The sequence below is a fragment of the Chiloscyllium punctatum genome, chromosome 19 (genome assembly GCF_047496795.1).
Source record: "Chiloscyllium punctatum isolate Juve2018m chromosome 19, sChiPun1.3, whole genome shotgun sequence".
Taxonomy (NCBI): Eukaryota; Metazoa; Chordata; class Chondrichthyes; order Orectolobiformes; family Hemiscylliidae; genus Chiloscyllium; species Chiloscyllium punctatum.
The window spans coordinates 2,367,669-2,382,772 of NC_092757.1; positions in this window are offsets into that span (position 1 = coordinate 2,367,669).

Below are 15,104 nucleotides of genomic sequence, written 5' to 3' on the forward strand. Positions count from 1 at the left end.
GTCACTCCAACTCACAGCACACTCTCCCACCAACACACTCACTCTCCCACGCAGCAATATTCCATTACTTTTCTTCCTGCATGCACTCCCCAACCATCACATTCACTCCCCTACTGAACAACCACACTGTCATGGTCATCCTCTGCACACTCCCATCACCACACTCACTCCCTCGCACACACAACACCATCAAGGTAACTTCCCTGCGCACGCCACCAACTACTCTCACTTCCCCCACTCTCACACTAACTCCCTCACAAACTTCTCCAATGTCACTCTCACTCCCCCATACTCTCACCCACCATCGTGGTCACTCATCCACACACTCCCCCACCATGATGCTCACTCCCCCGCACAATATCCAAACGTCACTCTCACTCCCTCCACACACTCCATGACCCTTCACCCTCAGTCCCCACAATCTCCAATACGGTCATGCTCATTCCTCCACACACTCCCCACGATACAATTACTTGCAATGCACACTCAGCCAATGTCACGCTCATTCCCTGCAAACTCAGCAACATCAGACTCACTCCCTACACAATAACACTTATGAGATTTTTACTCCCCCAGTCTCTTACATACCGTCGCGTTCACTCCCACACTTGCCAAACCCACCAGCATGCTCACTCCACAAACACTCCCCAATATAACATACACTCCATCACTTACACCACACCATCAAGCTCACTCCCACATGCACACCCCCACCAATTCTCACTCCCCCGCACACTCTCCAACCGTCACAATCTCTTCCCCACACACTGAACCACTGTCGCTCTCACTCCCTACACACCCTACCACTATCTCACTCATTCACCATACACCAACCCTATTGTCAATTTCACTCCCTAGACATTGTACAACCGTGACTTTTACTCTCAAATCACCAATTTCACCGTTACACTCACTCCCTGCACTGTCGTGCACCATCAACCACACGCACTCGCACAACTACACCATCAGGCTCACTCCCCGGCACACTGTCCCTCCAAATCTTAATCTCCTGCACACTTCTCCAATGTCATGTTCATTCCCCCACGCAACCCCCACCAACTCTCACTACTCCTCTCTCTCCCCCAGCATCACGGCTCACTTCCCCCCAGATTGCCCCAGTGGCACATAGAACACAGAAGAATACAGCGCAGTACAGGCCCTTTGGCCCTCGATGTTGCGCCGATCCAAGCACACCTAACCTACACTAGCCTCCATATGCCTATCCAATGCCCGCTTAAATGCCCATAAAGAGGGTGAGTCCACCACTGCTACTGGCAGGGAATTCCATGAACTCACGACTCGCTGAGTAAAGAATCTACCCCTCACATCTGTCCTATACCTACCACCCCTTAATTTAAGCTTTGCCCCCTCGTAATAGCTGAATCCATACATGGAAAATGGTTCTCATGGTGAACCCTATCGAAACCCCTAATCATCTTGTACACCTCTATCAAGTCACCCCTAAACCTTCTTTTCTCGAATGACAACAGCCCCAAGTGCCTCAGCCTTTCTTCATACGATCGTCCTACCATACCAGGCAACATCCTGGTAAACCTCCTCTGCACCCGTTCCAGTGCCTCCACATCCTTGCTATGGTATGGCGACCAAAACTGCACACAATACTCCAGATGCAGACGCACCAGAGTCTTATACAACTGCAACATGACCTCAGGACTCTGGAATTCAATTCCTCTACCAATAAATGCCTGTACACCATATGCCTTCTTCACCGCACTATTTACATGGGCAGCAACTTTCAGAGATCTGTGTGCGTGGACACCAAGATCTCTCTGCTCATCCACACTACCAAGTATCCGACCATTAGCCGAGTACCCCATCTTTTTGTTACTCTTACCAAAGTGAATCACCTCACACTGAGCTACATTGAACTCCATTTGCCTCCTTTCTGCCCAGCTCTGTAGCTTAGACTTTCGTATCATCCTTAAACTTGCTCACCCAACCTTCTAGCCCCTCCTCCAGGTCCTTTATAAAAACGTGAAACAACAATGGTCTCAAAACAGATCCTTGCGGAACACCGCTAGTAACTGCACTCCAAGATGAATCTTTACCATCAACTACTACCCTCTGTCTTCTTCCAGCCAGCCAATTCCTAATCCAAACCTCCAACTCACACTCAATGCCATACCTCCGTAATATTTTGTGGTAGCCTACCATGGGGATACTTATCAAACGCCTTACTAAAATCCATATACACCACGTCTACCACTTTCCCCTCGTCCACCTCCTTAGTTATCTTCTCAAAGAATTCTATAAGATTTGTGAGGCACCACCTTCCCTTCACAAGACCATGCTGACTATCCTTGATCACATTATTCCTATCCAGGTGTTCATAAAACCTATCCCTTACAATTCTCTCTTTGACTTTGCCCACAACAGAAGTGAGACTCACTGGCCTATAGTTACTAGGGTTATCCCTACTCCCCTTCTTGAGCAAGGGAACGACATTTGATATCCTCCAGTCTTCTGGCACTGTTCCCGTAGACAACGAGGACAAAACAATCAAGGCCAATGGCTCTGCAATTTCCTCCCTTGCTTCCCAGAGAATCCTAGGCGCACCCAGACTCCCACGCACTCTCCCAGCATCATGCTCACCAGCCCACAAACCCCCTCACCGTCGATCTCACTGCCGGAAGTAATTCCTTCACCATCACCCTGAATCACCCACATTCTCCCCCATCGTCATGATCACTCCCCCACACGCTCCCTGCCACGCAATCACTTCTCCCACACACTCAACCACTGTCACTCTCACTCCTCGCACATTCCCCCAGCATCATACTCACTCTTTCAAATACACCACAACATCACTTTCACTCCCCCGCACACTCCTCCACCAACGTTCCCACTTGGCACACTCACCCACCGTGACACTCAGTCCCCCTCACACTCCCCCATGGCATCCTCACACCTTCACACACTATGCCAGTATCCCGCTCACTTCCCCACAACCTCCCCCACAAGCTCTCTTCCTCCCCACATAATCCACCACGATCGCACTCACTCACCCACACTGCCCCCTGCAACACACTCACTTTTCCTGCACATTCCCACACCATCACTCTCAATCGCAGCACATTTATCCAACATCACCTTCGCTCCCGCACACAACAACAACTTCATCACTCACACCCACACACTGTCCTCCACTGTCATCCTCACTCGCCCAATATGCTAACCCCAACCTCAGTCTCACGTCTCTGCACAATGACCCACTGTCATTCTCAAACTCACGCACACTCACCACCATCATATTAACCGCCCCACCAACACCGCCACTGTCACACTCACTGCTGCGCAAACTTTCCCACCATCATGCTTACTCCCCCACTGTCAAGTTCAATCCTCTGCACATTACCAAACCGTGAGCCTCACTACACCAAGCACATCCATTCCAAAGTCACAATCACTGCCCTGCACTCTCCCCCACTATCATACTCATTCTCCTGCACACGCCCCCACCATCATGGACCCTCCTCCATACAATGCCCCACCATCATGCTCACTCCTCACACAGGTCGTCTCCCTTCACTCTTCATTCCCTGGACACACTACCCACCGTCATGCTCACACCAGCGCACAAACCATCATCGTCACGCTCACATCACCACACACTCCTTCTCTGGCACCCTTCCACCCCCGTACCCCCACCATCACGATCACTGGCACATACACTTTGGCACCATCACACTCAGTCCACCAACCGCACTCCATCATCACGCTCCACCGTCACTCTCACTCTCCCTCATAGTCCCCCATGGTCTCACTATAAGGCTTAAACACTCCCCCACTGTCATACTCACTGCCCTGCACACACCCACCATCACGCTATGCCCAGCACACTCCTTCACTGTAACTCTTACTTCTGTGCTCATTCACCATCCATAAAACTCACTGCCCCTCACAATCCCCCACTGTGATGCTCACTCTCCAACACAATGCCCCACCATCACACTTACAGCCCGGCGCATGCACCCACTGTCACCCTCACTTCCCCACACTCTACGCAACTGGCAAGCTCACTCCCCTTTTCACTCCCACGAGTCACAGTTACTATAATTTATACTCCGTCATGGTCACGCACATTACCCAGCACAATCTCCCACGATCACACTTACTCCCCACACTCACTGCCCTACTCATTTCGCCATTGTTTCAACGACTTTCCAAAGGTTTCCCTGCCTTTATACTCACTCCCCTGTACAATTGTCCACCGTCAAATTCACACTCGCACACAGTTTCCCGCCTTCATACTCACCCCCCACAGAGTCCTACACTATCACGCTACCCCCAAACCATTCCCCAGCGTCACCCTTACTTCAACGCTCAGTTCCCCACCATCACGATCACTGGCACATACACTTTGGCACAATCACACTCAATCCACCAACCACACTCAGTCCACCAACCACACTCCACCATCACGCTCACTCCACCGTCACCCTCACTCCCTGCATTCTCACACACCATCACGCTCACTCCCCGGTACCCACGCCCACTGTCCTGCTTTCTCCCTCGTAATCACCCCCACTGTCACACACACTTCCTTGCCCACTCCTCCACAATTACGCTGGCTCCCCCGTGCACACCACATTAACAAGCTTTCTCCTTGTCCACTCCCACCGTCATGCTCACTCCACCACAATGTCTCCACCGAACTTCCCCTCGTCTGTACAGTACCCCACCGTCATACTCACTCCCCACACACTCATCCATGTCATGGTCACACCACGACACGTTCCAATACAGTCACTCTCAATTCTCCTGATATTCCCCCGCATTAATCTCACACCTTGCACACTCGCCCACCCAAAGCTTACTCGCTCACACCATTGCTGATCATCACACTCCCACGCCACACACAATTGCAACATAATGAACTCTCTGCTGTACACTCCTACACCATCACACTCACTCCACCGCAACTCACGCGCTTCAGATAAGATTAGATTGCTTACAGTGTGGAAACAGGCCCTTCAGCCAAACACTCACTACCCCGCACACTCCTCCAGTCTCATGACCACTCCTACACCCACCACCCCACTGTCACATTCATTCCCTCACGCACAACACCCCATCACACTCACTCCTCCAGACATACCTTCCGCCGTTGCAGTGACTACCTGTACACGCCCTCACCATCACGATTACCCCTCTGCATACTCTTCCACGGTCATGCTAACTCCTTGCCTCACGCTCTGCCATTAGTCTCACTCCACCACGCACTCCCTCACCATCCAGCTCACTCCCCTCAAACACACCCACTATCACAATCATTCCCCAACACTCTCACCCACCGTCATGCACACTGCCATGCACGCACCCCACCGTTGTGCTCACACTCCTGCACTCACGCCAGCGTCATTGTCCCACCCCCACGCACTTCCCAACCATAACACCTGTTCCCCTTCAAAACTCTCCTACTCTCATGCTCACGCGCCCACAGACATCGCATGTGTCATGCTCACTCATACCACACACTCAACACCGTCATGCTGACTCCTCCTCACACAACTCCACCATTGAAGTCATCCTCCGCATAATCACCCAATGTCACAGTCACTCCCCCACACACTGCCCCACTCTAACACTCACTTGCATGGATTCTCTCGCACCATCATTTTCTTTGCACCACACACTCCACTGCCATCATGCTCAATCCCACACACACATCCCCACTGTCACAATGACTCCACCTCACACTGCCCAAGATCACAATCACCCCACACCTTCGCCCACAGTCACACTCACTCCACCAGACACAGCTCCATCATCGCACTGACTCCCCGCACTGTCCCCTACCACCACTCTCACAACTGTGCACATTCTCCCACTATCCAGCTCACTGCTCGCACACTTCCCCACTTTGACACCTACTCTCTGCAGACTCAAAATCTACTACGTTTACCAAACTGCACTCACCCACCGTCGTGTTCACTCACCTGCACATTCTGGACCTTTAATCTCACTCACCCACGGGATTCCCCACCGGCACAGTCACTCCCCTGCAAAAGTCCCTCTTGTACTCACGCTCGCGCAGAATCTGTAACAATCACGCTCTCTCCCCCACACACTCCCACCCCATCGAAAGCATTCCACTTCACACTCACCCACTGTCACGCTCATTTCTCATGCACTCGCACAATGTCACTTTCACTCCCCCACACTCTCTTCCACTCTGATGCTCACTTATGTGCATAATCCCCCACTGTTTAGCTCGGTCCCCGCATACCAACACACCATCATGCACTCTCCCCCACGTACTTACCCACTGTCACATTCAGTCACCTAAAAAATTCAAACATCTCCATCAGACCACTGCACACTTCCCCACCTGCACAATCACACCACCATCATGTTCACTCCCCTGAACTCCACCCCACTGTCACACCCACAATCTCCCAGAGTCATGCTCTCTCCACTGCACATGAACTGCACAATCATACTCACTGCCTCTCTCACTCCCCCACCATCACACTCATTCGCCTGAACACTCCCCGACAGTCACTCTTCCTCCCATAGACTCCCCCACGTCATGGTCATTCCTCCACACAATCCACTGCAGTCAATCTTAATTCCCCCGACATGAACCCACCATCCCTCTCACTCCCCCGCATACTCACCCAACCTATTACTCACTCCCTCTCACACACGACCACTGTCACACTCACTTCCCCACACTCACTTCCACCCTAACACTCACTGTGCTGCACTATTTCCCACTATCTTCTTCACAGTCACTTTTTGAAGACTCACCAATGTCACTGTAATGATGTGCCGACTCCCCCATCGTGATGCCTCCTCTCCAGCAACACTGCTTAATTGTCATGCTCACTCACCAACACACAACCCTACTGTCACACGGACTTGCCCGCACGCACCTCTGTCATCACGCTCACTCCCCTGAACACTGCAGCATCACCATGCTCACTCCCCCAAACCACACCCCAACTCACTCCACACACACTCCGCCACTTATTGCCCCACCATCGTGGACCCTGCACAACATACACCTCAATCGTTGCACGTACTACCGCACAATCACACTCCACCAACGTCACATTCCCTGCACTCATGCCACCGTCACACGCACACACCAACAAAACTCCCGCACCATCACAGTCACTCTCCCACACCCACCCCACCATCACAATCACTTCCTTACACCTATTAAACTGTTTCACCCACTGCCGCACACATTTCCACACCATCATGCTCACTCCCACACACGCTCACCAGCGTTACACTCACTACCCCGCACACTCCTCCAGTCTCATGACCACTCCTACACCCACCACCCCACTGTCACATTCATTCCCTCACGCACACCACCCCATCACACTCACTCCTCCAGAAATACCTTCTGCCGTTGCAGTGACTCCCTGTACACGCCCTCACCATCACGGTTACCCCTCTGCATACTCTTCCACGGGCATGCTAACTCCATGCCTCACGCTCTGCCATTAGTCTCACTCCACCACGCACTCCCTCACCATCCAGCTCACTCCCCACAAACACACCCACTATCACAATCATTCCCCAACACTCTCACCCACCGTTATGCACACTGCCATGCACGCACCCCACCGTCGTGCTCACACTCCTGCACTCACGCCAGCGTCATTGTCCCACCCCACACACTTCCCGACCATCACACCTGTTCCCCTTCAAAACTCTCCTACTCTCATGCTCACGCGCCCACAGACATCGCATGTGTCATGCTCACTCATCCACACACTCAACACCGTCATGCGGACTCCCCCTCAAACAACTCCACCATTGAAGTCATCCTCCGCATAATCACCCAATGTCACAGTCACTCCCCCACACACTGCCCCACTCTAACACTCACTTGCATGGATTCTCTCACACCATCATTTTCTTTGCACCACACTCTCCACTGCCATCAAGCTCAATCCCACACACACATCCCCACTGTCACACTGACTCCACTTCACACTCAACAAGATCACAATCACCCCACACCTTCGCCCACGGTCACACTCACTCCACCAGACACAGCTCCACCATCGCACTGACTCCCCGCACTATCCCCTACCACCACTCTCACAACTGTGCCACACATTTTCCCAGAGTCATGCTAGCTCCTCTGCACACTCCCTTCCATTACGCTCACTACCCATCACACTTGGCCACTGTCATGCTAACTCTCCCTGCACTCTCCCCCATGGTCATTCTCTTTGCTCTGCACAATCCTCCACTGTTACACTCCTCCCATTGAGCACTCCTCCACCATCATGATCAGTGCCCCACACATGCGTCCAGTGTTACACTCACTCTTCCACACACCTCACCACCATCTTCCTCACTTCCCCACACGCTCCACGACTGTCATACTCACCTCCCTACACACACCCGAACAGTCACACATGCTCCTCTGCACTCTCCCCTACCGTCATGCTCAGTGCCCCGCACACAGCCCCACCTTCACACTCACTACCACTCCATCACCCACCGTCACACTCACAGACCTCACAATCTGCCACCATCACACTGACTCTAACGCACAGTCCCCCACCAGCACACTACCCCACGCACTCCTCAACAGTCACATTCACTCCCCTGCACAATGCCCCACAGTAATGCACACTACCCCGCGCACTCTCCCATCATCACACAGTCCCATGCACAGTCCCACACTGTCACGCTAATCGCCCACACAGTCCCCCGTCACCCTCACCCTCCCGCTCAGTCCCCTACCAACACACTTACTTCGGGACACACTCCACCACCATCACACACATTCCCGTCACATTCCTCCACCGTCACACTTACTCCCCGACAGACCCCGCCAGCATCACATATATTTCTGTCACATTCAACAACCGTCACACTTACTCCGGGCGCACTCACCAACCGTTGTGCATACTCCACCACACCCACCCCCACCGTCATGCTCATTCTGCTCAGGAGTTCAGGACCTAGTGCCATCCCCTTCCCTGAAGACCAGGACTTAGGGCTGAGTATGTCTTTCTCCAGCTCAAAGCCTTCAACAAAAAAACAGACAACACTTTGCTGCGCTGCACATTTTAATGAACACTTTGTTGTTTAAAAATTGAAGTGATGGATACCGTCAGTGCGAACCTGCTTTTTCTCACTGATCCCGAAGTTGAGAGAAATATTGAAATGTTGTCCTGTAACCAGCTGCGGATTGAGGTTGGACCAAACAGCGCTACGCTCAGTTCTGTTACCATTTCGACAGCCAGCTCCATCGCTGAAACATTGATCTCAAACAAGTCAATATTGGATGGATTGATTCATTGATTGATGAATTTGGCAAAGGGCTATTTCAGCACATTCTTCATTTGTTATCTGAATCTAGTCTGAGTCACGGCATAAATTGCGGTGTTTGTGCAGCAACTGAGGAGCTGCAGCATGAAGCCCAATTCCTGCACAAAGTTATGGAGAAGCATGGGGGTGTCCAGAGTCTACCACATCCGGTACGATATAGAATACACCATTAATGTTGAACATAACAGGATGTAATTGGATGAGATCACAAACAGTAAAACGATGGCTTGTTTTGGGTTTTTTTCATTTCTGTGTAAGACTGAACGTCCCCATTGCTGTGAGCCCGGAGCCTCCTGCGGGCTCTGCTGGTCACTAAAATGTGTCTGACGGTGGAAACATTGAGCAGCAGAATCAGGAGAAATGGGAGAGCCGGGGTTAGAATGTTGTGGAGGATCTCGATTATGACCCAAACACCGAAGAAATCCTGTTGCATAACAAAATCAGGGGGCGTTTCCCAGCCGATACCAATCTGTGAACACAAAATACCAAAAAATGTTATTTAAACAGCTCAGCACAGTCACTGCTCCCAGAACCATAGCCGCCGTTTTCACACTGCAATATATGCTTTTCAGCTTCTGACAACAAATGGCCACAGATCGATCAAAGGTGAAAGCAACGGTTAACCCGATATAACAGTCAGTGGCTGCATAAAGCAGGATGGCATGGATATTACACATGGGGATGTCCATCGGGAAATAAAACTGCTCCAAATAAATCATGGGAATTTGTCTGAGTGTCAGCTCGAAGATAATTACCAATAGATCTGCTACAGCCATGACCCACAGGTAACGTCTGGCACACAAAGACAATCCACAATCATTATAAATCAGGACGTAGATCGTCACTACGTTAACTGTGAAGAAGTAAAACATAAGTCTGGAGGGAAAATGACCAGCTTGATTGAGGACAGAATGAGATTTGCAAATGTGTCACTGCATTTAGCGTTTTATTAAAATAATTGAAAATGGAATAGCAAATGGGAAGGTCTGAATTACTGACAAACATGTGTCATAAACTACCAGAAACTCTTCCTCCCCAAACACACAGATACACAACCATAAGAACAAATGGATTCTAGAGCATTCCCACACACTTCAACGCTCAAAAGTAGACACTGGTCACTTCTTCCCAGTTCCTAATACCGAGGGTGAAAATGTTGCTGTCTTTAAGGATTCTCTCCCAGTTCCTTGAAGACAACCCGAGGTTGGAAATTTCTGTCTTTTAGACTAAATTGTGGCTAATCATGTGTCACGAAGAATTGGAAACGCAGAGAAAACGTTTAACTACCTGATGGTACTTTGGAACAGTGTCTCCTTGCCCCTGGAACGAGATCACTTACCTCGGGTTCTTATCTTTTGATCAATTCACTGACGTCCCGCCGTTCACAAATTATTTCAGGGATAGGCTATTCCAGGGAATTTCTGTTATCGAATCTCTGGTACAGAAAGCACCGAGTCATTTCAGTTGCAGAATGCTGGGTGCAGAATGTTCCAGTGAATGACAGCTATGGAATGTCATATGCAGAATGTTCCAGGGAATATCTGTTATAAAATGTTGAGAACATAATGTTCCAGTTATACAATGTCAGGTCCAAAACCTTCCAGAGAATATCGCTTACAGAATGTTGGGTACAGAATGTTCCGAGAAATCTTCTACAGTTCAAATAGCACCACTCATCACCTTTTCCTCCACCACATCGACGTCTGTATCGGCGCCATGCCATGCTCACTTGAGGCGGTTGACAGATCATCAACGTCACCAACACATTCCACTCCGACCTCACGCTCGCTTGGACCATCTCGGACATTCCCCTCCCCTTGCTGGACCATATCAAATACCTCCCTCCCCTTGCTTGACCATCTCAGACACCACTCTCCCCTTCCAGGCCGATATAGGACACCTCACTCTCTTTCCAGGACTGACACTGACACCTACCCCCTATTTCAGACCATGGCAGATACCTCCCTCCCCTTCCCAGATGATCTCAGATGCTTATTTTTCCGGCCTGAACTATCTTGGAAATCTCCTCCCATACCAGAATATCTTGGACACATCCCTTTCCTTACGTGACCACCTCAGATGCCTCCTCGCCTTCTCAGACCATCTCAAATACCTACCTTCCATACCCAGAACATATCAACCATTTACCTTCCCATCCTGGACCATCTTGGGCACCTCCTCCCCTTCCTGGGCAATATAGACATTTCCCCCACTTTCGGGACCATTGCTGACATCTCCCACCCCTTCCCGGATATTCTTAGACCCATCCGTCACATTTCCAGATCGTCTCAGCAGCTCCCTCCTCTTCTAGGACCATCGTGGCCAACTCACTCACCTTCTCGGACCATCTCAGACACTTGCCTCACTTTCCCAGCCTATCTTGAACACCTCCCTCCCCTTCCTGTATCATCTCCAACATCTTGCACCATCCCCTGAACCATCTTGGACACATCTCCCCCCTTACTGGACCATGTTGGATATTTCCTTCCACTTCCCAGGCCATCGCAGGAACCTCCCCCGTCTTCTGAACAATTGCAGTTGCCTCCCTCCCATTCACAAATTATCTCAGGCATCTCCTTCACTTCCTGGACCATTGCAGACACCTGTCTTCCCTTACCGTACAATCTCAGACTCCTCCCTCCCCTTCTCAGACCATCCCTGACAGCTCTGCTCAATTCCTGGTGCACCTTGGACGGCTTCCCCCATTTGCTGGACAAACTCAGACACCTCCGACCCATTCATGGGGCATCTCTGTCACCACCCTTCACTTCCAGGACCACGTTAGGCACATCTCTTAACTTCCCAGGCTACCTCAGAAACATCTACCCCTTCCTGGACCACTTTAGATACCTCCATCCCCTTCCTGATCCATCTGGGACACCTCGTTCACCTCCTGTATTATTACGGACACCTATCCTCCCATTCCTGGACCATGTTAGACTCCTCCATACCATTCCCCGACCAACCCAGATATCTCCTTCACCTTCCTAGAACATCTCCAATACACCCCTCCACTTTCAGGACCATATTAGTTACATTGCCCCCCCCAGGCTTCCCAGATCATCTCGCACACCTCCTGCACTTTCCCAGACAATCTCAGACACCTCCCTTCCCTTTCCAGAACATTTTGTACTCCTCCATTCTCTTCCTGGACAAGCTCAGACACGATCCTCGCCTTCCTGGACCATCTGTGACGCCTCCCTCTCCTTCCAGGAACATGTCTGACATCTCCCTCCTCTTCCTGGAGCATCCCTGACACCTTCATCTCCTTTAACAATTTCGGAAACGTCCTCCCCGTTCCTGGTCTTCTCCGTCTCCATTTCCGGCGAGTAACTGAACACAGAAACTACTACTAAACCCACCGACTCCCACAGCTACTTCTTCCTACCTTGCCTCATACAGAATCGCACTCCTTTGTACCCAATTCCCACACCAATGCTGCATCTGTTCCCAGGATAACCAACTCCACCTCAGAAAAATGCAAATGGCCTCCTTCTTCTAACACTGTAATGTTTATTCCCACTTGGCCCACGATGGCCTCGAACACATCTCCTCCACTTTCCTCAACATTGCCTTCGATCCCCACCCTTCCAGCAACAACAAAACCAAAACCAAAGCCCCCTGGTCCACATCTTGCTCCCCACCAATCTCCATATACATTGCACCTTCGTCCGCCACTTCCACCACCAACAAATAGAATCCACGAAAAGGGATTTCACTACCTCCCCTGTCAGCGTTCCAGAGAGACCATTCCCTCCATGACTCCCGCCACGCCACCCCGTCAGCACCCCCTACACTACCTGCACCTTCCCTTGCCACCGCAGGAATTCGAAAAACTGAGCCCACTCCTTTCACCTCACCTCCGTCCAAGGACCTAAAGGGACCTTCCACACCCGATAGAAATTTACCTGTACCTCAACACACATCACCCAGTCAATCTGTTGCACTCGATGTGATCTCCTGTAATTCAGGGACACCGGAAACCAAGTTGCAGACGTTTCAGTGAAGATGTCTGAGACACCCGCACGAAACAATTCCACCACCCAGTGGTTGTACACTTTACCTCACCCCCACACGCCGCCAATGACATGCAGGTCCTGGGACGACACCATCGCCAAACCCGGCCCCTGGAGGAATACCGCATCATCTTCCGCCATGGAACATCGCAACTCCAAGGGGTCAATGTGGATTTCACCAGTTTTATCAATTCCCTTCCCCCCACATTATACCAATTGCTCCAGCTCTAGCCCCCTCTCATTCAACTCTCACCCTCCCGGCCCACAAGGCCTGTTTAGAATCTCCCACCAATTGTGGCTGCAGATAATCACCATTGCCTGGATATCCCTGTATATTCTCAGATCACTGGCACTGGTGCCATCTTTAAATGGCCCATGGCACATGGTTGAGCTTTCTCAGTTCAGAGCTGCGCTGCAAAGTTTAACCCGACCAAGGCACATAATGGGCAATTATAGCACGGATTTGTGGACAGAGGCACGGAGATTCTGGTGCATGGGCTCGTATAGAGGGGAACCATTCTTTTCGTGGAAGTGTCCACAACGCCAGACTCGCCAAGCGTGGTCTGAATTCACCATTCAGCTCAGTGTCGTATCTGTAGTTTGAAGAAATGTCCAGCAATAAAGGACAAGCATTAATAACTTTCCCAGCTCTGCCAGCATAAGGGTCACCATATGCTCTCTGCTTCTTCACACTCACTGTATATCTTTTACAGCATCGATCCCCGAACAAGGCTCATGCTCCTCAACTCTCACTGCTGCACTCAACACCTTCCCTCTCTCCCTCTCTCTCCCCGCTCCCCTCTACTATACCCCACACTTATAAGACTGCACAGATACAACATTATGGACTGACACCTTCCTGGCCCCTCACAATATCTCCCCCACCAGCACGAACAGCATGGCCACCTACTCCCACTCTCACTCCCTCCCTCTCTTTCTCCCATTTCAGGAGAAATTTCCTGGAATAGGACAGGCAGGGTGAAGCCAGATTTTGGACTGTCCGTTCTCCGTATCAGGACCTCCCGCTGCAATGTCGGGCGGACCATGGTGCGAGCCAACGAGGTTCGGTATGCCTCGTGTGGAGATTCTGAAACATTCACTTCCCACCAACCGAATAAGGAGCAATGTTCAGTGAAGCGCAATTCTCACTTTAAACACTCTGTCAGTGCCGTTTCTCCACAGTAAAACTTAGAAACCGTTGCCCTGATATAATCTCCCTTCTGCATCGAGCTGGTAGAAACTGAATCCCACAAGGGTGGGCAAGAGGGTGGGCTCAAAATACATTGTCTCTGCCACCTCTGAGGAAGGGAGCATGGACACTCCATTCTACACCTTCTCTTGTAAACAGCTCAGATACTGAAACTACTCTGCGATATTCACTGTTCTCTGCACTTGTCCTGACAACTTCAATAATCTGTGCTCATATTTGACTAGATTATGAAGCGAGTTGACCTTTTCTGTGCATTTAGTTTCTATTGCCAGAAGGGCTGAACGCCTTTTCCTAACAATTCCATTGTGTGAAAATGTGTGTCTCTGTGTGGAACAGGTCTGACAGTCTCTGCAGTGTTTTAACTAATGCAATGACACTCACTGCTGGACTTCCCACGCCACTGGGCAGACATTCGCAGAGGTTCATTTATAGAGGGAGATGGGGAGACCAGGTGCTCACACCACCATCCAGACTGATTTCCTCTCCATGCACTGGTCTAAACGACTTTCAATCGTTGTAACTGTACCTACTTCCCACAGTTCATTTGG